The sequence below is a fragment of the Bubalus kerabau genome, chromosome 2 (assembly GCF_029407905.1).
Source record: "Bubalus kerabau isolate K-KA32 ecotype Philippines breed swamp buffalo chromosome 2, PCC_UOA_SB_1v2, whole genome shotgun sequence".
In the NCBI taxonomy this organism is placed as follows: domain Eukaryota; kingdom Metazoa; phylum Chordata; class Mammalia; order Artiodactyla; family Bovidae; genus Bubalus; species Bubalus kerabau.
Genome location: NC_073625.1, coordinates 121,401,937 through 121,429,223, shown reverse-complemented (window position 1 = coordinate 121,429,223; position 27,287 = coordinate 121,401,937). Strand labels below are relative to the sequence as shown.

The 27,287-nt window shown below is 37.8% G+C and overlaps 1 protein-coding gene across 8 annotated transcripts in view; it reads right to left on the bottom strand.

Moving 5' to 3' along the window:
• FGF12 (fibroblast growth factor 12) overlaps positions 1-27,287 on the bottom strand; it is a 650,917-nt gene that overhangs the window by 287,112 nt on the left and 336,518 nt on the right. The window contains exon 1 of one of the 8 annotated variants that reach the window (XM_055568697.1): positions 21,476-21,495. The exons of the other annotated variants lie outside the window; for them this stretch is intronic. The gene's annotated coding sequence lies outside the window, so the exon portion shown is untranslated. Of the gene's footprint in view, positions 1-21,475; positions 21,496-27,287 lie in introns of those variants that run through there. 8 annotated transcript variants of the gene reach the window in all.

The following is a 27,287-nucleotide window of genomic DNA, read 5'->3' as shown; positions in this document are numbered from 1 at the left end:
CCCTCCACAGCTTTTACCTCTCTCTGTGCATGGGAGCTAAGGTGGTTGTCTTTTCACTCCTGGCATAAGAGGGTATCTTTGGTTCTGAGACTGTGGCCTCCAAACTCACCTCCTTAGTTCAGTAATTTAAGTTGAGCTTCATGAGAAAACTACAGAAAAACTAAATCAAAACAGAAATTAGAGAAAGTTATAAGTTATAAATTTATAAAGTTACACTTCTTCCCTTCTCATTCCTAAAAAAAAAGGTACATTGGTTTGGCTTGAAACACATATCTGGCCCTTGGTTATTTTCCTTCCTAGCAGGATTGAGGATCTTTAAAAACTGCCCCCAATTGATTCTCCATCATTTTTGCCCTTTCCTGATTTCCAGTGCCGCTGCTTCAGTGATACCCCTTTCTTCTAGATGAGGAATGTAGCTTCGAGATCCTCATAAGAATGTAAAACCCATAATGACAAGAAGTTTGTCTTTTTTATTTATTTTCTATCTCCAGTTCCTAAAATATTAGTATATAGCACACACTCAATAAATACTTTAATGAATTAATTAATGAATTTATCCATCCATCCACCAATCTTTTTAAGTCAAAATGAAATATTTATCCTTATACAAAGAAACAAACTCAGCTAATTCAAGGGTAGCCTCCACATTTCCAACTTGATCGTTTTGCTTTATAAATACTCTTTAAAATCTGTCTAAATCCCATCCATTTATTAAAATTGGATATCCTTAGAGGCCACATGGTATCCAGATTTCTGCACTGACCAACTTCCACCCCCTATATTTAGGTGTATAGTTTCAGCTCTTATCTTTCTCTCTCTCTTTTCTCTCAATCCCACCACCCCCTGTCATACACACACACACCCACACACACACACACACATTCAGAGAAGAAAAGGAATATAACAATAATGAAAAGAGAGCACAGAATCGATAAAATGTCAAATTTTAAAGGCTCAGAATATGATCAAAATGACCTTAAAATGGTTTGATAATCCTAAAATTCATGCTGTCACCCATCCGTACTTAGCTGCTTCCTCCATGGACCTAGTTGCTCCATTTCTAAATTTAGATTCCAAATTTTCAGGGAATGGATCTTGTTGAAATAGCAGTCTCTTCCAGCATCCAGCACATGACTGACAGTCAAATTATATTATTAATATTGTCATAAATTCATATTTTGTCCCATGTGCATGTAGCACTGGGCTCTGTGAAAATAACCATTAGTGAAAGACTCCATTGATCCTATTTGATATTTAATAAGATTTTATTGGATATATATTTGATATTTAATAAGACTGAATTGGAAATAACTGAAATATCCAAACTGGCTAGAGAAAATTTTCAGGGGATCAAATGGAAGTTTAGACAAGGTGACCAGTAAGGTCATTTGTAGTCCAAACTGTTTAGAATTCTCCAAAATTAAAATGTAAATTAGAGGGCTTCCCTCGTGGCTCAGTGATAAAGAATCTGTCAATGCAGAAGACACAGTTTCAATCCCTGGTCTGGGAGTATCCCATATGCCGCAGAGCAGCTAAGCCCGTATGTCACAACTACTGAGCCTGTGCTCTTAGAGCCCAGGAAATGAAACTAAGCCTTCGTACAGCAACTACTGAAACCCCTGTGCCCTAGAGCCTGAGCTCCACAACAAGAGAAGCAACCACAATAAGAAGCACGCACACTGTCACTGGAGAGCAGCCCCAACACACTGCAACTAGACAAGAGTCCACACAGCAATGAAGATCCAGCACGGCCAAAAAGTAAATAAATCAAAAATGCTTAAAGAAATGTAAATTAGAAAGAATAGGTGATTTACAATAATATTTCCTTGCATAAAGTTACTTTGTCTGAGCCTAACTTTGTTTGCCAGTAAAATGACTTAGATTAATTCAAGTAATATGTTGAAAAGATAGCATTGGTTTCTGAAACAAGGAACTGTATGAATGAATGAATGGGTAGATGCATAGATGGATGGCTAGATGAAAAGTAGCATCATTCATCCACAAACCTCTAAATTCACATTGTTAGGCTAAACAAAATAGCTCAAAATAAAAATATCTGGCAAGCTTCCTTTTGGAATACTGTGGAGACAAGAAAATGTTAGAGAATTCCACAGTAGTAAATAAAAGCACTTAATAAACTTCTAAGTCATTCACTTACCAATTATTTTCACATAAAATTATATTCTCCTGTGATTAATTTTGCCCACTAATTCACCATATGCAACATGAAATCAAGAGGATATTGGTGTAGATGGCTGTTTGTTTATGCAATCAAAGCCAAGATGCATAGATGAATAGATAGATAGATATAGTTGTAAACATGCATTTTAGTGGTCAGATATCCAGAAAAGAATAAGATGATGGTATAAGCATATTTATTTAAATGGCATTTGAAGCAAGAAAGAACAATGATATTTTTGTAATATTTTGGATAGGATATACTTTTTAAATATACAGTATTAGCTAGAAGGGATTTGATGAGGTCATCAATCCATTCTAGACAATATATACATATTGTAATCACTAGAAACCACAGAAAAGAAATTTCCTTAAAAAGTAAGCTAGAAAATTATATCCAGTTAGTTGAATATGCTAAGAATACAGCAATGGAGAAAAGATCCATTCTATTCTCTTCATTTTGACAGTTCTTCCTTTCATTCCTAAAAAGGAAAAAGACAAGGAAATAGCCATAGCTAGCTTTTAAAAGATAAGTAACCAGAAGCATTTATTATTTTCTGAGGGAAAAAGCTAGGGAAAGAATGTTGATTTTATGTTAAAAGTAGAAACAGAATTGAGGAGAATCATGATTTACATTTTTTTGTACCCGTGAGGATCTAGTAAATTACTTTGACAATAGTAGACACTCTGTAAATGTATGTTGATTTAATTTGACTTGAAAGTATTACATGTTCAGAATGAGTGAGAACAGTCTTGACTTTTACCTTAGGCATATTTTTATTAATAAAAATAATAGTGGTATCATCTTTAATCTCTGATAGCATCAGGTAAGTAGTGGCTATGAAAAAAAAAAGCACAAATATCTGATAAATATAAAGGAAAACATTTGGCCTTAATCTAGTAACGTGTTTACTCTTATCCTCTTTATGAACCTAGCACAGATGTCAGGCTACATTTTCTGATGGTGCTACAATGACAAAATCCTAGTGTAAACCCACAACATTCTTGAAAGGAGAAGGGTTATTCCCTTAAGTGAGTTGCAAAGTCATAGTTTCAGGCATCACATAAGAAAGAGATGTGGGGTTGGGAAGTGCATTTAACTCAAGGAAGAGGTATACCTTTCTTTTTTAATCTACATTTTGAGTAATCCATCTGCACTTAAAGTTTTTCGGACTGTCAAGTGAAGAAATGTTCTCTACCAAACAGAATGAGGCTAGAAACTATATAGGAAAACACTCTCATAGAGACTTCTAATATAGTAGTCTGCAGCTATAAACTCCAGAGAATGAACCCTATCAAGTTATCTAGATGTTAGTTGTAAATTATCTAAGTGATGTAATCTCTTTCGTTACACACTGGCCTTCAGTATAGCTTTATATTAACCCAAATTTTTATTTCAGTCAAGCAATCATTGGGTTATATAATTTCAGGCTTTTTCAGTTCAAATCACATAAAAACTTCAACTTAAAACTCTACATTCAAAGTATGTGTTAGAAGTATTTGGTTAAAAACTCTCATCAAAGTGGGTTTAGAGGGAACATATCTCAACATTAGAAAGGCCATTTAAGACAAATCCACTTATATGCAGAGGACATCATGAGAAATGCTGGGCTGGATGAAGCACAACCTGGAATCAAGATTGCAGGAAGAAATATCAATAACCTCAGATATGCAGATGACACCATCTTTATGGCAGAAAGTGAAGAAGAACTAAAGAGCCTCTTGATGAAAGTAAAAGAGGAGAGTGAAAAACTTGACTTAAAGCTCAACATTCAGAAAATTAAGATCATGGCATCTGGTCCCATCACTTCATGGCAAATAATAGATGGGGAAACAATGGAAACAGTGGCAGATTTTATTTTGGGGGGCTCCAAAATCACTGCAGGTGGTGATTGCAGCCATGAAATTAAAAGACGCTTACTCCTTGGAAGGAAAGTTATGACCAACCTAGACAGCATATTAAAAAGCAGAGACATTACTTTGCTAGCAAATGTCCATCTAGTCAAGGCTATGGTTTTTCCAGTAGGCATGTATGGATGTGAGATGTTGGACTATAAAGAAAGCTGAGTGCTGAAGAATTGATGCTTTTGAACTGGGGTGTTGGAGAAGACTCTTGAGAGTCCCTTGGACTGCAAGGAGATCCAACATGTCCATCCTAAAGGAAATCAGTCCTGAATATTCATTGGAAGGACTGATGCTGAAGCTGAAACTCCAATACTTTGGCCACCTGATGTGAAGAGCTGACTCATTTGAAAAGACCCTGATGCTGGGAAAGACTGAAGGCAGGAGAAGGGCATGACAGAGGATGAGATGGTTGGATGGCATCACCAACTTAATGCACGTGAGTTTGAGTAAACTCCGGGACTTGGCGATGGACAGGAAGGCCTGGCGTGCTGCAGTCCATGGAGTCACAAAGAGTTGGACATGACTGAGCAACTGAACTGAACTGAACTGAACATCATACTCAAAAGCTGAAAGCCTTCCTACTAAATTCATGAATAAGACAAGGATACTTACTCTTGCCACTTCTATTTAACATAATATATGAAATTTTGGCTGCAGCAACCAGACAAGAAAAAAGATCAGATCAGATCAGTCGCTCACTCGTGTACGACTCTTTGCAACCCCATGAATTGCTGCACGCTAGGCCTCCCTGTCCATCACCAACTCCCGGAGTTCACTCAGACTCACGTCCATAGAGTCAGTGATGCCATCCAGCCATCTCATTCTCTGTCGTCCCCTTCTCCTCCTGCCCCCAATCCCTCCCAGCATCAGAGTCTTTTCCAATGAGTCAACTCTTTGCATGAGATGGCCAAAGTACTGGAGTTTCAGCTTTAGCATCAGTCCTTCCAAAGAAATCCCAGGGCTGATCTCCTTCAGAATGGACTGGTTGGATCTCCTTGCAGTCCAAGGGACTCTCAAGAGTCTTCTCCAACACCACACTTCAAAAGCATCAATTCTTCAGCACTCAGCCTTCTTCACAGTCCAACTCTCACATCCATACATGACCACAGGAAAAACCATAGCCTTGACTAGACGAACCTTTGTTGGCAAAGTAATGTCTCTGCTTTTGAATATGCTATCTAGGTTGGTCATAACTTTCCTTCCAAGGAGTAAGTGTCTTTTAATTTCATGGCTGCTGTCACCATCTGTAGTGATTTTGACAAGAAAAAAGAAAAGATATGCAAATTGAAAAGGAAGAGTGAACTGTAACTATTTGCAGATAGCATGGTATTTATATAGAAAACCCTAAAGACTTCACCTCAAAACTATTAGAATTAATAAATAAATGCAACAAAGTTTCAGGATACAAAATTAATACACAGAAATTTGTTGCTTTTCTATCCACAATAGTGAACTATTAGAAAAGAGAAAGATAAAAAAAAAGCAACTGTGTAAAATCACATAAAAATTTAAAAATATCTAGGAATAAACTTAACCAAGGAGGTGAATGACCTGTACTCTGAGAACACGGATAAAGGAAACTGAAGATGATACAAAGAAATGCAACAATACTGTATGCTATAGGAGTGGAAAAATTAAAATTGATAAAATGACCATACTACCCAAATCAATCTACAGGTTTAACGCAATCCTGATAGAAATCTTATTACATTTTCACAGAACTGTAAAAAATAATCTTAATATTCACATGGAACCACAAAAGACCCCACATTGCCAAAGCAATCTTGAGAGAGAAAAAATAAAAAACAGAGCTGGAGGTGTCACTCTCTCGGACTTTAGACTAAACTACAAAGCTACAGTAAATAAAACTGTAAAGTACTGGCATAAAAAGAAACATATCAATGGAACAGAATAAAGAGCCCAGAAATAAATCTACATCAGATCAGATCAGATCAGTCGCTCAGTCGTGTCCGACTCTTTGCGACCCCATGAATCGCAGCACGCCAGGCCTCCCTGTCCATCATCAACTCCCGGAGTTCACTCAGACTCACGTCCATCAAGTGAGTGATGCCATCCAGCCATCTCATCCTCTGTCGTCCCCTTCTCCTCCTGCCCCCAATCCCTCCCAGTATCAGAGTCTTTTCCAATGAGTCAATTCTTCGCATGAGGTGGCCAAAGTACTGGAATTGCAGCTTTAGCATCATTCCTTCCAAAGAAATCCTAGAGCTGATCTCAAGGGGGCAAGAATATATCATGGAGAAAAGACAGTCTCTTCAATAAATGATGCTGGGAAAACTGGACATCTACAGTAAAACGATGAGATTAGACCTTTTTCTCATACCATATATAAAAATAAACTCAAAATGGATTAAAGGCCTAAATATATGATCAGAAACCATAAAACCCCTAGAGAAGAACATAGGAAGAACATTTTGACATACATTTCAGCAATATTTATATATTTTTTGGATCTGTCTCCAAAGGCAAAAGAAATAAAAGCAAAAATAAACAAATGGGACCTAATTAAACGTAAAAGCTTTTGCACAGCAAAGGGTATCATTGACAAAATGAAGAGATAAGCAATAGAATGGGAGAGAATATTTGAAAATTATATAACTGACAAGAGGTTAATAGCTAAAATATATAAATAGCTCATACAACTCAATATAAAAAAAAAACAAATAACTCAATCTAATAAATGTGTAGTAGACCTAAAGGTACAGTTTTCCAAAGAAGACATATAGATGACTAATAAACACATAAAAATATGCTCAATATCACTAATTATTAGAGAAATGAAAATTAAAAACTATCACTTCACACATCTCAGAATGGCTATCATCAAAAAGTCTACAAATAACAAATGTTGCCAAAGATGTACACTTTTGGTGGAAATGCAAACTGACACAACCACTATAGAAAACAGTATTAGGACTTCTCAAAAAGCTAAAATAGAACCACCATACAACCCAGCAATTCTACTCCCAGGTATATCTCCACAAAAAATGGAAACACTAATTCAAAAAGACACATTGATCCCAATGTTCATAGCAGCTCTACTTATAATAGCCAAGACATGGAAGCAACCCAAGTGTCCATCAATAGATGACTCGATAAAAATGATGTGATTATATATATAATAGAATATTGTATCTGTGTGTCCTTATTCACTCAGTCATGACCAATTCTTTGTGACCCCATGGACTACAGCCCACCAGGCTCCTCTGTCTATGGGATTTTCCCAAGCAAAAATACTGGAGTGGGTTGCCGTTTCCTCCTCCAGCAGATATTCCTGGCCCAGGGATCAAACCTGTATCTCCTGCATTGGCAGGCAGATTCTTTACCACTGAGAAACCTGGGAAGCACCATAATAGAATATTACTCAGTCATTAAAAAAGAATGAAATTCTGTCATTTGTAGCAAGATAGATAGACCTAGAGAATATTATGCTCATGAAATAAATCAGACAGAGAAAGACAAATATCGTGTGAAATCATTTATATCTAAAATATAATACAAATTAGTGTAAATAGTAAAACAGAAACAAACTCACAGATTTAGAAAACAAACTAGTGGTTACCAGTAGGGAGAGGGAAATAGGAGGAATGCACTGGCGATATGGTATTAAGAGACACAAACTACTATATGCAACAGATAAGCAACAAGGATATATTGTATTGCACAAGGAATTATATCCATTATCTTGTACTAATTTTAATGGGGTACAAACTATAAAAATAATGAATCACTGCTATATACCTGAAACTAATATAATATTGTAAATCAACTATACCTAATTTTTTTTAAGTATTAGAAGGAAAGAAAGGATAGGGTAGGAAAGAGAAGGGAAAATAAGACTTACTAGGCACCAGCTCTGTACAGGTTCATTTAGTTAATCCTCAGGGTAACCAAACAAGGCCAACATTGCTATCCACATGTACAATGAAAAAACTATAAGTCAGAAAAAACTGAAGTATGAGTCTGGTCAAGAATTCAAATATAGTTTAACTGACACCAAATCCAAAGCTCTCTTTGTAACTTTTTAGATGATGAATCCACAATATGAATTTAAAAGATGATCATTTATACCCTTAATGCGTTAGAAAGGTTAAGATAACCCATGAGTTAAGTCCACTCAGAATTCAAGTCACAGGTGTTCATGTTGTTCTCTGGTGATCATGATCTCATTTGAAGTACTAGCTTAATAACTAGAGCCAGGGATAGAGAAATGAGGAAAGCTTATGTCTGTCATCAAGTATCTGAAATGTTCTTATTGAAAAAATAGGTATCTTATGTGTCCAGAGGCAAACTTGGATTCCATAAGCAGTTATATACAAGGAAGTACAGGCTAAACATCAAATGTGAGTTCTCCATCGTCTGAGACATTCAAGTCAGGATCAGGAGGCAAAAACCACAAGAGGAAGGTTTTCAGAGCGGAAATGAGTATTCTATAAAATGGTTACAGTCAGCATTGCTGGGGTAGAACCAAAATCACTATAGGATGTATCCAAGGCAAAACTTGGCAAAAATTTTTTTTTTAGTAATAAATTAAAAGGGTAAGCTTAATGAATGGTGAAACGCATTACTAGTTGGGAAAATTAACAGTAAAATGGAGCAAGATTCAAGGAGACTGTCAAAGGAAGCATATCAGGACAACCCTGTGAAGGAGGCACAGAGCTAAGATTTATTTTATATAGCATGAACATGTGTCACAAAGTCTATATAACTGATCAAAGGTGAAATGCTATTGTTACCATAGCTGTAGCATTCTAGATTAAGGGAAAGAAAACATATAAACCTATGAAAATGTGAGTAAGGAAAGCTCCTCAGGAAAGGCCAGTGTAAAAAGCCCCTAAGGGGACTTCCCTTCTGGTCCAGTGGTTAAGAATCCACCTTGCAAAGCAGGAGAAATGGGTTCGATCCCTGGTCAGCCACAACTATTGAAGCCCGTGTGCCACAACTATTGAAGCCCATGTGCTGCAACTATTGACCCCATGCGCCACAACTAAAGAGTTCATGTGCTGCAACAAAAGATCCTTCATGATGCAACAAAGATCCTGTATGGTGTAACTAAGACCCAAGGCAGCCAAATAAATATTTAAGAAAGAAAAGTGAAGTCGCTCAGTCGTGCCTGACTCTTTGTAACCCCATGGATAGTAGCCTGCACCAAGCTCCTCCGTCCATGGAATTTTCAAGGCAAGAGTACTGGAGTGGGTTGCCATTTCCTTCTCCAAGGAATCTTCCCAACCCAGGGATCGAACCCAGGTCTCTCACATTGTAGACAGATGCTTTACTGTCTGAGCCACCAGGGAAATATTAAATAAATATTTAATAAGTAAATAAATAAAAGCCCCTAAGATGTGAGTCAAAACCATAGTGTGTTGTACAAAGGATGGTCACTGATCCTTCTGGATGCTGCTCTCTGCAAGAAAGATCCCACATTGAGGGAGGATACTTTAAACTAACCAAAAGTTAATGAGCTTAACAAAGGAAAAGTATTAGGAAGGCAAAGAATAGTGTTAGCAACTCAATAAGTTCCCTGCACAGAAAGGTTTCTGTAGGTAAACTGAGGTTCATCATGGACAGTGTGAAAATATTTATTTGTCCTGAAGATGCAGTTGTCTCCTACAAGATGGACAATTACTATTATGAGTAATCATAGAGAAATCTGGAGACTCAATTTACAGTAGAAAGCAGGAAATATTTAAATCTATGTACATATTCACAGCTTTGAATACTGTATCTTCGATATTACTTTTTTAGAATGAAAAAGGAAAATCACAACTCTGGAAAACTTAAAACCAATTTGAAAAAACTTATATACTGAGAGAAAAAGTCTTAGAAAATAATTTAGAACTAAATATCCCAAACCACAGTGGGGAAGATGAAGAGACATCAGAAGATAGATTGCAAGTTGTCACATTGATGAATTTGAGAAGATAACCATCGCACTTTTTCGATAATTTTTACTTTACTGTATACAAAGTATCATCTTCAAAATGGAGAGTAGGGGAGAACAAGATGGCAGAGGACATGGCAGAGGTGGACATGGAGGACATCTCTCTCCCTGGATACATCAGGAATACACCTTCAGACACAGAAGGGCGTGCAGAACACCAGCTGAGAGTGGACAGGAGTACCTGACCAGTGGAAAAGAATATATAGAACCACGCAAAACTTGGTAGAAGCAAAGAACTAGGGGGAAAAACAGGAGTGTTAGTAGGACTGCACCTGCCCTCAGCGGGTGAGGGAACTGAAGCAGGGGTCCAATCCCCACATCCAGGCAATCCTCTGAGTCAGAGGAGAAACATTTAGGGCTGAGAGTGGAACAGCTGATTTGTGGCAGCCTATACAGAATGAGAATCAGACAGTCCTTGCTGCAGCCGTACATATCCCATACAGGAACACTGGTGCCCCGGAAGGCGCAGAGGCTGGGAGCTGGAGTTTAGGGATTGTGGAGCAGTCCCAGAGCGAGGGCTGCTGTTGACTGCAGAGACACTGATTGAGGGGATGTGAGGGAGGAGATCATGGTGGGAAATGCCAGTGGAGGAAAGCCAGGCAGCCATGGAAGCAAGGAAATACTGCTGAGTCACACGCAGGCGGTGGAGCCATCACCATAGCCACTCTCTCCCCACAGGGCCAGCATCGGCAGCTCAACAATAGAGAGGCTGGCCCATCAAACGCCTGATGCACTGAACTACAGAGTAGGACCCCACCCAGGGTGCCCCTTGAAGTGCCTCACACGCCAATCTACAGATTAGGACCCCGGCCAGGGGGGCCCCTCTATGTGCCTGACGTGCTGAACAACAGAGAAGGACCCCAGGCAAGGGAGCCCCCTAAGTGCCTGAACAAGGCAGAGCTACAGAGAAAGACGGGCCAAAGAGGCCTTCTGATTGCCAGCTACAAGAGGCTCGAAAAAGACACTGATAGGACCATAACTCCTGCGGCAGAGGCAGTACGTGTCCCTGCACACTTGGCGCCACCAGGGTCCCTGAAAGCCAAGCAGCTACAACACCTTCACACTGAACTCTCACTAGGGCAGAGCTGCCACAAGCAAAAAAGTCTTGTGTCTACGCATCCAGGGTTGCTTCAGTCTTGTCCAACTCTTTGCAACCCTGTTGACTGTGGCCTGCCAGGCTACTCTGTCAGGGAGGGGGCTTCTCCAGGCAAGAATACTAGAGTGTATTGGCCAATACTGGAGCATATTGGCCAATACTGGTTGCCATACCCTTCTAGAGCGCTATATTCCCTGCTGCCCTAGCTGCCAACCTCCCTGAGTACCTGGTGCTGCCAGAACCCCTGCGACCCAAGAAGCTACACTGCCTCCACACCTGGCCCTCACAGGGGCAAACCCAGGCCCTCCAGGGCAGCCTCAGGAGCAAACCCAGTGGACGACCCACATGTATAGGTGGAAAAAAAAAAAACACACAATTGAAATCAAGGGGCAGTGTGGCTAAGGAAGAAGACCCAAAACCTTCCCACCAGCTGCACAAGCTGCTGATTAAATTCACACAATCAACTAGGCAAACTCCATGTCTATGGAATATATAAAAGGCCATTGAGAGCTCCCACAAAAGAAAACACACTATTTCTGATAGCTGTGGACATTGGAGGCAAGAACACACAGGAGTAGGACCAGATTAGAATCTGAGCTTCCCCCACAGCAGGTCCAGAGATCAGCACAGTGTTGGAGAGAATCCTAGGGAGGTAAGGTGGACTGTGACTCCAAAAGGCAAAGGACTCTGACACCAGTGATTCAAGAAAAACATTTATTATTCTTATGTTTTGACTTGTTCTGTAGATTCTTTCAGATTTTTTTTTCTTTTTCCTTTTTTCTTCTTCCATTTTTTCCTTTTCTCTTTTTTATAATTTTAACTTTTAATACTTTTAAACATATTAATTTTTCTACATTTATTCCTTTGTATGCCTTTCCTACTGTTCTTTAACCTTTGCAGTTAATCTTTAATGTATATAAATCTTTTTCATCTACCTCTATTTAACTTTGCATATCTATCTCTCCTTTCCTCTCAACATATTTGTTAGTTTTGTTTTTCAATGCTTTATTCCCCACTTGGCACCTTGCTTTAGTTTTGTTTTCTGGTTTGTGCCTTAGTTTTGTTCTTGACTGGTAAATACAATTTTTTATTTCCTTTGTTCACTGGGTCAATCTACCGTACTTTATTTTCGTTGGACTGTTTTGACTTTGCACGTGGGTGTATATGTATACATGCATATTTCATTATTTTAATTATAATTTGCCTGATTTTGTAACTACCATTTGTTAGGAGTTCATTTTGGTTTTTTATTTTTGTATATTTATTTTAATCTCACTTAATGCATAACAAACCACTTGTGCAATCTTTATTCCTGACCAGAGATCAAGCTCTGAGCCTTTGGAGTGGGAGCACTGACTCCAAGACCCTAGACTACCAGAGAACTAACCCTAGGGAGTATGAAATAGTGAGAACTCACACAACCAAAACCACTTGAATACAAAACACAGCATCATCCAACTACCCTGTGCAGGATGCCTCATCTATGCAACAAACAAAAATACAGACCCAATCATAAGTAGACAGGATTACCACCTCCTTCAGCCTTGCCAACCAAAGGAAAAACAAACAAACAAACAAAAACTCAGCACAAATCTCACCCTATATGAAGCTTACACAAACCACTGGACCAACCTTAGGAGGGCAGACCAAAAGTAAGAAAGAATTCAACCTTCTTCAAGGAAAGAATTCAACTTTCCTTGAAGCCTGGGAAAAGGAGACCTCAAACACAATAAGTTAAAAAAAATAACGAAAAGGCAGAGAAATACTACACAAATCAAGGAACAAACTAGAAACACAGAAATTCAAATAAATGAAGAGGAAATAGGCACACAACTTGAAAAAGAATTCAGAATAATGATAGTAAAGATGATCAAAAGCCTTGAAAGCAAAATGGACAAAATACAAGAATCAATAAAGACCTAGAAGAATTAAAGAATAAACATACAGAGACAAAAAACACAACTACTGAAATTAAAAATACTCTAACTGAAAGAAAGTGAAGTCGCTCAGTTGTGTTTGACTTGTTGCGATCCCATGGACTGTAGCCTACCAGGCTCCTCCAACCATGGGATTTTCCAGGCAAGAGTACTGGAGTGGATTGCCATTTCCTTCACCAGGGGATCTTTCCAACCCAGGGATCAAACCTGGGTCTCCCGCAGTGCATGCAGATGCTTTACCTTCTGAGTGAACAGGGAAGCCCCACAAACACTCTAAAAGGAATCAACAGCAGAAAATCTGAAGCAGAAGAATGTCTCAGTGAGCTGGAAGAGAAAATGTTGGAAATAACTTCTGAAGAGCAGGATAAAGTAAAAAGAATGAAAAGAACTGAGGATAGTCTCAGAGACCTCTGGGACAATATCAAACACACCAACATTTGAATTAAGGGCTCCCAAAAGAAGAAGAGAAAAAGAAAGGGTATGAGAGCATTTTTGAAGAGATTATAGTTGAAAATTTCCCCAACATAGAAAAGGAAATAGTCAAGTCCAAGAGGCACAAAGAGTTCCATACAGGATAAACCCAAGAAAAAACAAGCCAAGACACATACTAATCAAACTAACAAACACTAAACACAAAGAAAGAATATTAAAAGCAGCAAGGGAGAAGCAACAAGTAACATACAAGGGAAACCCCACATGCTTAACAGCTGATCTTTCAGCAAAAACTCTACAGGCCAGAAGGGAACACCAGGATATATTTAAAGGACTGAAGGAGAAAAATATACAACCAAGATTACTGTACCCAGCAAGGATCTCATTCAAAATTGATGGAGAAATAAAAAGCTTTTTCGGACAAGCAAAAGTTAATAGAATTCAGTATGACCAAACCAGCTTTACAACAAATGTTAAAGGGACTTATATAGTCAAGAAATACAAGAGAAGAAAAAAATCTACAAAATAAATCCCAAGTAATTAAGAAAATGGCAATGGGAACATATATATCAATAATTACTTTAAATGTAAATAGATTAAATTCTCTAACCAAAAGACCCAGACTGGCTGAATGGATACAAAAACAAGACCCATATATATGCTGTCTACAAGAAATCCACTTCAGACCTCAAGACACATATAGACTGAAAGTGAAGGATGGAAAAATATATTCCACACAAATGGAAAGCAAAATAAAGCTGGAGTAGCAATCCTCATATCAGACAAAATAGACCTTAAAATGAAGAAAATTACAAGAGATAAGGAATGATGGTCAAGGGATTAATCCAAGATGAAGACATAACAATTGTAAATATCTATGCAATGGCAACCCACTCTAGTACTCTTGCCTGGAAATCCCATGGACAGAGGAGCCTGCTAGGCTGCAGTCCATGGGGTCGCTAAGAGTTGGACATGACTGAGGGACTTCACTTGCACTTTTCACTTTCATGCATTGGAAAAGGAAATGGCAACCCACTCCAGTGTTCTTGCCTGGAGAATCCCAGGGACAGGGGAGCCTGGTGGGCTGCCGTCTCTGGGGTCACACAGAGTCGGACACGACTGAAGCGACTTGGCAGCAGCATGCACCCAACATAGGAGTGCCTTGATACATAGACAAACACTAACAGACATAAAAGCAGAAATTGACAGTAACTCAATATTAGTAGGAGACTTTAACAACCCACTCACACCAATGGACAGATCATCAAAACAGAAAATTAATAAGGAAACACAAGTCTTAAATGATACATTAGATGAGATGGATCTCATTGATATCTTCAGGACATTCCATCCAAATGCAGAAGAATACACCTTCTTCTCAAGTGCACATGGAACATTCCCCAGGATAGACCACATCTTGGGTCACGAATCAAACCTCAGTAAATTTAAGAAAATTGAAATCGTATCAGGCATCTTTTCTGACTACAATGCTATGAGACTAGATATCAATTACAAGAAAAAAAAACTGTAAGAAACACAAACACATGAAGATTAAACATGTTTCTAAATAACCAACAGGTTACTGGAGAAATCAAAAGGGAAATCAAAAAATTTCTAGAAACAAATGACAATGAAAACACGACAACTCAAAACCTATGGGATGCAGCAAAGGCAGTTCTAAGAGGGAAGTTTATAGCAATACAATCCTACCTCAATAAACTAGAAAAACAATGAATACACAACTTAAATGTACACCTAAAACAACTGGAAAAAGAAGAACAAAAAAAATTAATAGAAGGAAAGAAATCATAAAGATCTGAGCAGAAATAAATGAAAAAGAAATGAAAGAAACAACAGTAAAGATTTAAAAAACCTAAAAGCTGGTTGTTTAAGAAGATAAACAAAATTTACAAACCTTTAGCCAGACTCATCAAGAAAAAAAGAGAGAAGAATCAAATTAAGAAAATTAGAAATGAAAAAGGAGAGGTTACAACAGACAATTCATGAATACAAAGGATTTAAGAGTATGGGGAGGGAGGAGGGAGGAGTGTTCAGGATGGGGAACACATGTATGCCTGTGGCAGATTCATTTCGATATATGGCAGAACCAATACAATATTGTAAAGTTTTCAAATAAAATAAAAAAAAGAGACTATTCTGAACAACTATATGGCAATAAAATAGATAACCTGGAAGAAATGGACAGATTCTTAGAAAAGTTCAATCTTCCAAGACTGAACCAGAAAGAAATAGAAATTATGAACAACCCAATTACAAGCACTGAAATTGAAGCTGTGACCAAAAATCTCCCAAAAGACAAAAGCCCAGGACCAGAGGGCTTCACAGGAGAATTCTATCAAACATCTAGAGAAGAGCTAATGCCTATCCTTCTAATGCTCTTTCAAAAAATTGCAGAGGAAGGATCACTTCCAAACTCATTCTGTGAGGCCACCATCACCCTGATACCAAAACCAGACAAAGACAACACAATAAAAGAAAACTACAGGCCAAATCACTGATGAACACAGATGCAAAAATCCTCAACAAAATTTTAGCAAACAGAATTTAGCAACACATCAAAAAGTTCATATACCATGATCAAGTTAGGTTTATTTCAGGGATGCAAGGATTCTTCAATTTATGCAAATCAATCAATGTGATACACCATATTAGCAAATTGAAAGATAAAAATCATATGATAATCTCGAAAGATACAAAAAAGCCTTTGACAAAATTCAGCACCCATTTATAATTAAAACGCTTATAAAAAAAGGGCACAGAAGGAACCTACCTCAACATAGTAAAGAAGACCATATATGATAAGCCTGCAGCAAACATTATTCTCAATGGTGAAAAACTGAAAGCATTCCCCCTAAGATCAGGAACAAGACAAGAGTATCCACTTTCACCACTATTATTCAACATAGTTCTGCAAGTCCTAGCTACAGCAATCAGAGAAGAAAAAAAAAAAAAAAAGAAAAGGAATCCAGATCAGAAAAGAAGAAGTAAAGCTCTCACTGTTTGCAGATGACATGATACTGTACATAGAAAAGCTTAAAGATAGTATCAGAAAATTGCTAGAGCTAATCAGTGAATTTAGCAAAGTTTCAGAATAAAAATCAATACAAAGAAATCACTTGCATTTCCCTATACTAACAATAAAAAATCAGAAATAAAAACTAAGGAATCAATTCCATTCACCATTGCAACAAATAGAATTAAATATCTAGGAATAAACTTACCTAAGGAGACAAAAGAACTATACACAGAAAATGATTAGACATTAATGAAAGAAATCAAAGACAACATAAACAGATAGAGATATTCCATGTTCCTGGGTAGGAAGAATCAATATTATGAAAATGACTATACTACCAAATGCAATCTACAGATTCATTGCAATCCCTATCAAAATATCAATGGCATTTTCACAGAACTAGAACAAAACATTTCACAATTCATATGGAAACACAAAAGACCCTGAACAGCCAAAGCAGTCTTGAGAAAGAATGGAGCTGGAGGAATCAACCTTCCTGACTTCAGGTTATATTATAAAGCCACAGTCATCAAGACAGTATGGTACTGGCACAAAAACAGAAATATAGACCAATGGAACAAGATAGAAAGCCCAGAAACAAACCCATGCACCTATGGATACCTTATTTTTGACAGAGGAGGCAAGAATATACAACGGGGCAAAGACAGCCTCTTCAATAAATGGTGCTGGGAAAACTGGACAGCTACATGTAAAAGAATGAAATTAGAACACTTCCTAACACCATACACAAAGATAAACTCAAAATGGATAAAGACCTAAATATAAGACCAGAAACTAAAACTCTTAGAGGAAAACATAGGCAGAACACTAGATGACATAAATCAAAGCAAGATCCTCTATGACCCACATCTTAGAGTAACGGAAATAAAAACAAAAGTAAACAAGTGGGACCTGATTAAACTTAAAGGCTTTTCCACAGCAAAGGAAACTACAAGCAAGGTGAAAAGGCAACCCTCAGAATGGGAAAATATAATAGCAAATGAAATAGCTGACAAAGGATTAATTTCCAAAATATAAAAGCAGCTCATATAACTCACTGCCAGAAAAACAAACAACCCAATCAAAAAGCGGGAAAAAGACCTAAACAGACATTTCTCCAAAGAAGACATACAGATGGCTAACAAACACATGAAAAGATGCTCAGCATCGCTCATTATTAGAGAAATACAAATCAAAACTACAATGAGATATCACCTCACACCAGTCAGAATGGCCATCATCAAAAAGTCTGCAAACAATAAATGCTGGAGAGGGTGTGGAGAAGAGGGAACGCTCTTGCACTGTTGGTGGGAATGTAAATTGATACAGCCACTATGGAAGACAGTATGGCAATTCCTTAAAAAACTAGGAATAAAACCACTATATGACCCAGCAATCTCACTCCTAGGCATATACCCTGAGGAAACCAAAAGTGAAAAAGACAAATGTATTCCATGTTCATCGCAGCCCTATTTACAATAGCTAGAACATGGAAGCAACCTAGATGTCCATCGACAAATGAATGTATAAAGAAATTATGGTATATATACACAATGGAATATTACTCAGCCATAAAAAGGAACACATTTGTCAGTTCTAATGAGGTGGATGAACCTAGAACCTTTTACACAGAGTGAAGTAAGTCAGAAAGAGAAAGATAAATATTGTATTCTAACACATATATCTAGAAAAATGGTACTGAAGAATTTATTTACAGGGCAACAATGGAGAAACAGACATAGAGAATAGACTTATGGACATGGGGATAGAGGAGGAGAGGGCGAGATGTATGGGAAGAGTAACATGGAAACTTACATTACCATGCGTAAAATAGATAACCAATGGGAATTTGCAGTATGGCACAGGAAACTCAAACAGAGGCTCTGTATCAACCTAGAGGGGTGGGATGGGGAAGGAGATGGGAGGGAGGTTCAAAAGGGAGGGGATATAAGTATACCTACGGCTGATTCATGTTGAGCTTTGACAGAAAACAATGTCAAGCGATTATCCTTCAATAAAAAATAAATAAACTAAAAATAAACAAACAACAACAACAACCAAAAAAAAAAAAAAAACTGGAGAGTAGGCATGTGTCCTAGCAGGAGGCATTTTTAAGAAGAAAGTTGTGTGACTACAGAATGGTTATTTAACCTTTGTGTCTCCACTTACTCATTATAAAATGAGAACATTTTAAAAGAATAACTGATGACCTATATGTTTGAAGTTCTCTAAAGGACCCTTTTGAAAGTGTCCTGGAACCAGGAATCACATTTAGTTTTTGATATTCTAAACAAGAAAAGAGCATAGATTATAAGGTACTCAAATATTGTGCTGACCAAAAGTTCATCTGGATTTTCCTGTAAGATGTAACAGGAAAACTGGAACAAACTTTTTGGCCAACCCAATTTTCTATATGGCCACTTACTTGAAAAAGAAAGGACATTAGTAGCTATAGCAAAGACTGTCATGGAGAGAAATGACTCTGATGCCAATGATACTCTCTGAAGCTGCTAAATGCTCCCAACTTTGGTTCAAAATCGGTTCCTTTATCTCTGAGTGAGTGCTGGTGGAGGAGGAATAAGAAACAAAGCAGCTTACTTCAAAGATGGCCCAAAACAAAATAAAGCTGTTCCCATCATAGACGGACATTAGAGGTTGTGGTTGGTTTGGGTTTGTTTTTTTTTTTAAACCTGTGTGCAATCTTAGATGACTATTAAGAAGCAGTTTTGCAAAAATACAGATAAAAGAAAGAATTCTAAAGTGAGAAGAGTCAACAGAAGCAGTCTGTTCCTAGCTTAAGCTGAAATCTCACGTTAATGCTACACAATCAGTATGGAACCTTGAACAGATTATTCCTTCTGTCTAGGTCTCCTTTTCTCATATTTAAAATGAGATTAACTAGATGAATGCCAAGGTTTCCTCCCTCTCTAAGTCCTATGACTTCATACACTCACGCACATCATACAAATTATGTGAAACAAACAAAGCTATTCCCTTTTATCTTCCTTTTAACTTCAGGGTAGTTAAGTAAAGTAAAAAGAATAATCAGTTATCCTTTACTTCATGGCTTATAGCTAGGTGCCCTCAGTCCCCAGAACTAAACCTTACTGGTTATCTTTTACAACACAGCACTTCTCTATAACTCTGGATAGAGGCATCAATAATTAAATCAAATATTTTTTTCTTTTTTTTTAAACCAAATATTTTTAAGTGTTATTTACCAGGAATTAGTCAAAGCACTTTATATGTAACAACTGATTTAATTCTCACAACAACCCTATGAAGTAGGTATCATTATTATCAACAAGGAAGAGATGAGCAAAAAAGCAACTTGGCTAAGGTAATAAGGTTATAAAGGAAATGATCAGGATTTGAACACAAGAAGTCTGGACCCAGCCTTTTACTAACAGATCAGTCACCTCCCCGAGATGTGGGTGCTGGTGGCCGTGGGGGAAGAAGAAATGGTGGTGTGGTGGTGATAGCTGTTGGAGCTCTTCCTTTTTGTCCTATATGAAAAACAGAAAAGATATAGCCGGGCAGAGTGGGAAAACCTGATATAAAGGATGCTCTCAAATAAGAGCGGTTGGGAACAGGCCCATGCATTTTCTTTATCTTATGCATGAACTGGGAGACTGGCTTGAGGAAAAAAAGTCTATCACAACTTATGATGTAAGTGTTTCCAAGCATTTAATCCTCACGAAAATCCTGTAGAACAAGCATGATGGAGATTATTATTATACTTTTACAAAATAAAATATTGACAGAGGTGTAAATTCAATTAGTCAGGATAATAGCTAAGAAGTAACAAAACTGGAACTTAAAACTGTTGACTTGCAAAGGGAGGATGTCCTCTCCACTTTGTCACTTGGGTTCTAATGCCCCTTTCCAGGTCTGACAGTTTCCCCTGATCCATTGAACTGTCTTCTCTCTCTCTTTCCTTATTGCTCAACCAGAAATTCACCAAGGGGAAGATGCTAGCAGCTCTGAGCTTGCACAGGATGCCTTACCAGGATTTGGAGTATAGCTGTCTTTGTCCAACAAACACTAACCATCCAGTGTCACACTGTTGTCCTGCAATCACCAGAAAGTAATCCTCAGTACTGACATCCCCATGATTGATAATCCTAACGGAGCCCTGTCACAGCACAGCATCTCACTACAACTTCCTTGAAAACTGCAAGATCTATTTTGCTTCTGAAGCAGAATCAAGCCTAAATATGTCTCACTAATTTTCTTCTTTGATAGAGAGCCCCCTGTAGCACAATCTGTGTAAATTAAAGTTTGCATGGTTTGCTAATCAATTCTCCTAAAGCCAGTAAAATGTATGTAAGATTTAGAAAGAAGTGTAGTGGCAATATCCATAAAATGCCAACCTTTAATTTTCTTTTTGGAATATTCATTCTTAGGGAGCCACTGTAATAAGTATGTATCTAGAAGAGCAACTTAATGCAGCATTAAGTCACGAAGTTCTGGAGTTGTGCATTTTAATGCATGACTGCTGTTAACTTATTGGAAGTGAATAGTGAAGTCACCCAGTCGTGTCTGACTCTTTGTGACCCCATGGACTGTAGTCCACCAGGCTCCTCGGTCCATGGGACTTTCCAGGCATGAATTCTGGAGTGGGTTGCCATTTCCTTCTCCAGGGGATCTTCCCAACCCAGGGATCGAACCCGGGTCTCCCGCATTACAGACAGATGCTTTACCATCTGAGCTACCAGGGAAGCCCAACTTAATGAAAGAGCCTGGGCAAACTGCTTAATCTTTTTGTTCCTTATGATCATTAGGAAAAATACAAATGGTGGACTTTTATTACAGAAATTCAGATACAGAACCACAGAACCTAAGAATTGGAATGAAAGGAATCCTAAGAATCCTCCAGGCCACTGCCCTCATTCTAAAGATTATGAAACTGAAGACTGGGAAAGACATACCTTTAATCACATAGTTATTGGTGACTGAAGACGAAATACAGTTCAGTCTTCCTTCTTCTAAGGCCAGTGGTTTCTCTGGTATAAGATTTAATTTTTTAATTAAAGATCATGACAGGCTTTATTTTTAAAAAATGAAAACTATTATGAAGAGCATGATTCCCATTCAATCCTCATGGCCATCAGCTAATAACTATCATTAGTATTATTATATACCTAATTTATATATGCATACACAGAAGCTCAGACTACTGAGGGAGTGGGTTAAGATGACATTCCTGGCAAATGATGGCATTAGCTTTGATTTTCTAAATTTGAAATTCTATATTTATTTCATTGGACATTTTCCTCACCCTTGAATTTTAAACTTACCTGGTCATGGTAAGACCAAATTAATTATAAAATCTTCATTAATGAATATTAATGCTTTCAGAAGGAGGGGGTGGGGATGGATGGACTGGGAATTTGGGATTAGCAGATGCAAACTATTATATAGAGAATGGATAAACAACAAGGTCCTACTGTGTAGCACAGGAACCTACATCTGATATGCTATGATAAACCGTAATGGAAAAGAATACATAACAGAATACATATGTGTATAACCGAATCACTTTGCTGTACAACAAAAACTAACACAATATTATAAGTCAATTATACTTCAATAAAATAAATTTAAAATATTAATGCTTTCCCCCAAAATGCCTCCTGGTGAGCACGTATGGTAGTACTTTTTCTATCTTGCTTTGCTTCCTACTTCCCCTCATCTTCTTCACCCAGCCTCTATTTTCTAATAAAACAGGATTCTGTAGAACCATAGAATTCTCTTACTAGTTTATCGCATAGGACAAGACTCATAATTTTCTTGGTAACCATGCAAGTATTATCAAAATACAGAATTCTTTGTCATGCTAATGAGAATTTTCTTCACCAGGTTAGTTCAGCTTGCAAAACATCTGGCGCAGCATGCCGAGAATACATGTGAGCTGAAAGGCGGGACACTAACTTTGCCTTAGGATCTTCTCTGCCAGGTAATTTCACGGCAGGCACTGCCTTTAATATATGTATTAGATGATAGTCACATGAGTAATTTCTTTAATTAGATTGCCCCTTCTGCTTCTTTGACTTCAAAGATTAAATTAAACCCAAAAGTTGCAACTCATTGCTGGAGTAGTCATTAGCCTGCAGGTCATCTTTTAAAACAACCACAGCTTAGGGAAAATTTGTTGAAGAAATAGATTTGCTTCTGACTTGAATCACATGCTAGGGAAAGAGTGTGACCATGTTTCTATAACAACTTACCTCCAGTGTGTGTTTCTGCATGTGTGTGTGTGTGTGTGTGTGTAAAAACTTTAATTACTAAGGGATGAAATGAGAGTTACTGCCTAGTTCTCTACCAAAGCAACTATTTTCCTTTCCTTCTACACTTATCTGAACTCTATTTTTATCTATCCATACAATTCATCCATCTCTCAGTCACTGGGCACTTACTACATGCCAAATTGCTTAGTGTGTAGGGGATATAAAGAAAATAAACCACTGTTTATTCCCTCAAAAAATTTACTATCTAGTGCATGAACCCAATATTTGATGTGAGAACCATGAGAATAAAATGCCTCTAATGAAAGGTGGACTCTGTGCTGAGATGCGCTGGAGAAAACTCTTAGTTGGAAGAGACCTTGCAAGGTTTCATCAGGAAGTGACTTGAGAACTGCCCACTCTACAATATGCAGGACATGGCCTCCCAGAAAAGAGCCTGAAAGGCCCCCAAAATGGAAACAAGAGGAGAAGAAAAACACAGAAAGCTGGGTTCTGGCAGGCTGTGAAGTCCTCCGGGACAGGAACCCTGTGTGTCTTGTGCATTATTACATCTTGTGTGCACAATTCATAAAACTAAACTGGTGAAACAAAACAAGAAATGAAAGAACTGTATTGGAAGAATGCTGATAGTTCAGTGGGTTCAGAAAATAAGATGTATAGAGACACACTGTAGAAATCAGTTTCCAAAAAAAAAAAAAATGTGGTGAATAGAATGTATTGCTATGGAATTTGTGTCTCCACTTGAAAGCATCAGAGAGCTACTGAACATTTCTTTAAATGACTGATACAATTTAAGTTCTCTAAAACTGCATCTCTTAATAAAAGTGATTAGGTAAGTGTGGTACAACAGTGTTAGTAGTAATCAGATTCAATTCATTACATTAAAATTTAATTACATTAAACTAAAACTCAATACATTAAAATTATATGAGGATGGAAGTGTTTACCACAACTTTCTTAAATGGACATAAATAACATAAGACGTCAAGAGACTAAGTTTCAAGGTGTTACTCTAATACCAACTCAACAGTTCTCTACAAATATTATTGAAAAATCCCAGGTAGACACATTTGCCTGTTTTCATAAGGAGAAAAATAGGTATAGAAAATCTGCAAGCTTTCCCAAGGTCATATATGGAAAATAGCATAGAACTAACAGTGAAAGACCTGAATTTAGTTCTGCTTCTACCATTAATTAACTTCTACCATTAATCTACCCCAAGACCCGGGAACTTTCTTCCCCTTTCTGAGCCCCAGACATGTCATCTGTAAAAGGAAGGGGCAGACTATCCCCCATGGCCTGCTTTAGCTCTGATGGTCTATGATTTTAACAAGGTAGCTGGGATGAGGACTGCAGAGATGGCCTCCAAGTGTCCACACAGTGCAGCAGGAGGCTGGGGTATACTCTAGTAATGAACCCCACAGCATCTTCTTAGGAAAAAATAATATATCCTCTTTTTTGTTCATCTAAAAATAGATGAAGGTACAATATAAAAGATGAGGCAGGAAGCTACTGTATATAGAGGCTATAGTCTGAAAGTCTGTATACCCCTAAAATTCATATATTGAAACCTAATGCCCAATGTGATGGTATTTGGAGATGGGGCCTTTGGGAGGTGATCATACAGACACCTCAGGGAGATTCCTCGCCCTTTCCTTCTGCCATGTGAGGTTAGAGCCAGAAGACATCACCTATGGCACCAACCACAAAGTGCTGGCATCTTCAACTTGGGCTTCTCGGCCTCTAAAACTGTGAGGGATAAATTGCTTTATAAGCTCCCCAGTTATAAGTGACAATGTTTTTGTTACAGTAACTCAAATGGACTAACACAATTGAAAATATATTAGGCTTCAAATTTAGAAATTTGAGTAGCTATTCAAACAGATGATTTCCTTATACCCTAGGCTGCTGTGCTACGTCCTAAGTAGCTTCAGTCATATCCAACTCTTTGCAACCCCTGGACTGTAGCCCACCAAGCTCCTCTGTCCATGTGATTCTCTAGGCAAGAAGACTGGAGTGGGTTGCCATTTCCTTCTCCAGGGGATCTTCCCAGCTCAGGGACTGAACCCACGTTTCTTTTGTCTCCTGCACTGGCAGGCAGGTTTTTCACCACCAGTACCACCTGGGATGCCCATTACACATTATGCCCTAGAGATGATGACCCTATTTCAGAGGATGGCAATTCAAGCAATTCACTATATTTACTAAAATTCTTTGTTAACTTCCCAAATTATTTCAGAATTATAGGAGATAAAAAGCGTAATACAAAAGTAAGGTGGCAATATCCTAGTAACTATAATAAGAGATGGGGAAACAGTGCACACATTTACTTTTCTCTTTAGCTGTGCTTGAGACAGAGACACTGATGTAAAAAATATCAGCATCTGAAAGAACCAGATGTCTCAAGAGAAGAGTTTTTGACTTATCAGAAGCCTGACTTTAAACTTTAACTCTTTAACTAAATAACTATGGAATCTTAGGTTAATTACTGACATTGTCCTTAGCATGATAGCCATCTTGGAAATGGGAATAAAAATACTTGCTAATATGATTGTTTTGAGGAATAAGTGAGAAAATAAAGCAGTTACTCAGCATGGTTCATGTCATATAGTAGGTGCTGAATAAATGGTAGCTATTTTTATAATGATGCAATTACCTGAGACTTTTCAGTAACATTTACAGAGAGCGATAAAAGTGAAGAGTAAGCATAACATTTTGGCATGATATATGTGCTAGTATCTAATATATTCTACATACTCAATAAACATAAAGACAGTATTTTAAATCAGCATAGGATTTTCAATCTATAATTTGCATTATCTGAATGGAAAAAAGAAACAAAATGTAGGGCAATCTGAAGTTAATTCTATTCAATACAGTGAACATTTCCTTCCTTTGGGAAAGACACATGAATAAGGTATAGTGATTTCCACATCACTTCATTTAGTGTCCCAATAGTATGTGTTGTGAGAGGAGATGTAAGCACCACATTGAGAAAAAAAATTTTTTTTTCAAGAATAGATACTGAGCAGCACTTAAATGCACTCGCTGGAACAGTCTCGACAGACTATGATTGTAACTAAGACTCAGCAGCAGGGAGTAGAACCTTCTGTGTTATTTCCAGAAGCAGAGAGACTCAATGCAGCCACCTGCAGAGTAGCAGGTATGGGAAACGCAGCTTCCTTTTATGCCTGATAACATCTGAACAAATATCTCTGCTAATTCCTGTTTGTTTTGACCACAATGCAGAGCCAAGGCACTCAGATAACCAGCAACTGACAACGTCTTAGAGCCTCAACTGTGATTTTCCAACAGAGAACAAAAGGATGTTAATAATGTAATAAGTTGAATGGGGTGGAAAATGCTTTCCTTATTCAAGCCCCTTGAGATCCTTCATAATGGCAACTTATCTTGAAAACTCTTAACAGGACTTACCCCTCTGCCTTTTTATGAAGGTCATGGGTACTTTCTGGTTTTCTTATAACAAAGGCAGCTTCTTGCCTTGCATTTTATGCATATGTGTCTTATTCGTGTCTTAGCTCCCCTGCTAGGCTATTTCTCAGAAGGCAGGGAATCTAACGTTCTCACTTAGAAGCAGGTGCTTTAACTTCCTTCCAAATACATGTTGGAAGAAAGGAAGCAGTGGAGGAAGGATGGATGACGGAAGGAAAAAAAGTTTACATGAAGGCAAACAAAATGAATTTCTACCACTCTCATAATGATGTTGATTTTTACACTTCTAAGTTGCCAAACAAATAATCCACAGAGAGCTCTCCTTTAAAATTGTAAAATATTCAGAATATGAGGAATAAAAAAGAAAAAACAAAAAAACACTACTTGAGATGTTATCAACACCTGTCAATGAATCTTGTCTTTTGTTCTCATAATTTAGCAATGCCTCAGGAGACAGTGGAGGAAATTTCAAATCTGGATTTACCCCATACTTCCCCAACCTGGTAATGATGTCAGAGTTTCAAAACAGTAGAACAAGAGTGAAAAAAACCTATTATCCAATACCTGTGGATTTTGCAGACTCATAAGCAGAATAAGACAGGATTTCAGGAAATCAATTATTGTGGCATCTTAACTTCAGATGGAAAATCTGAGACTGTGCCCTTAAATGTTTCATAAACCTTGAAACCTCCCTGACTCTGCAGACAGTAGCTCTTCTGCCTGGAATTACGTCTCCTCTGTTTGCCCCAGCTCAGATGTCACCTCCCCCCTCGACACCTTCCCTGATTCTCTCAGTTTATTAATCCTCCTTTAAGCCTCCTGGATCACTTTTATATACTATCATGAATGCACTGGTATATGCTGGCTTTCCCAACTAGATCATGAGTTCCTTTTTGGCAGGAACTATATTTATCTTACCCACCACCAAACTCCTAACACAATGCCGTTAAAAATACTTCACAATTGATACTGAATTGAAATATCCAAGTTTACAAAAAGAGATGGGGCATCAGGCTCATAACTTCCTGGAACCCACAACACC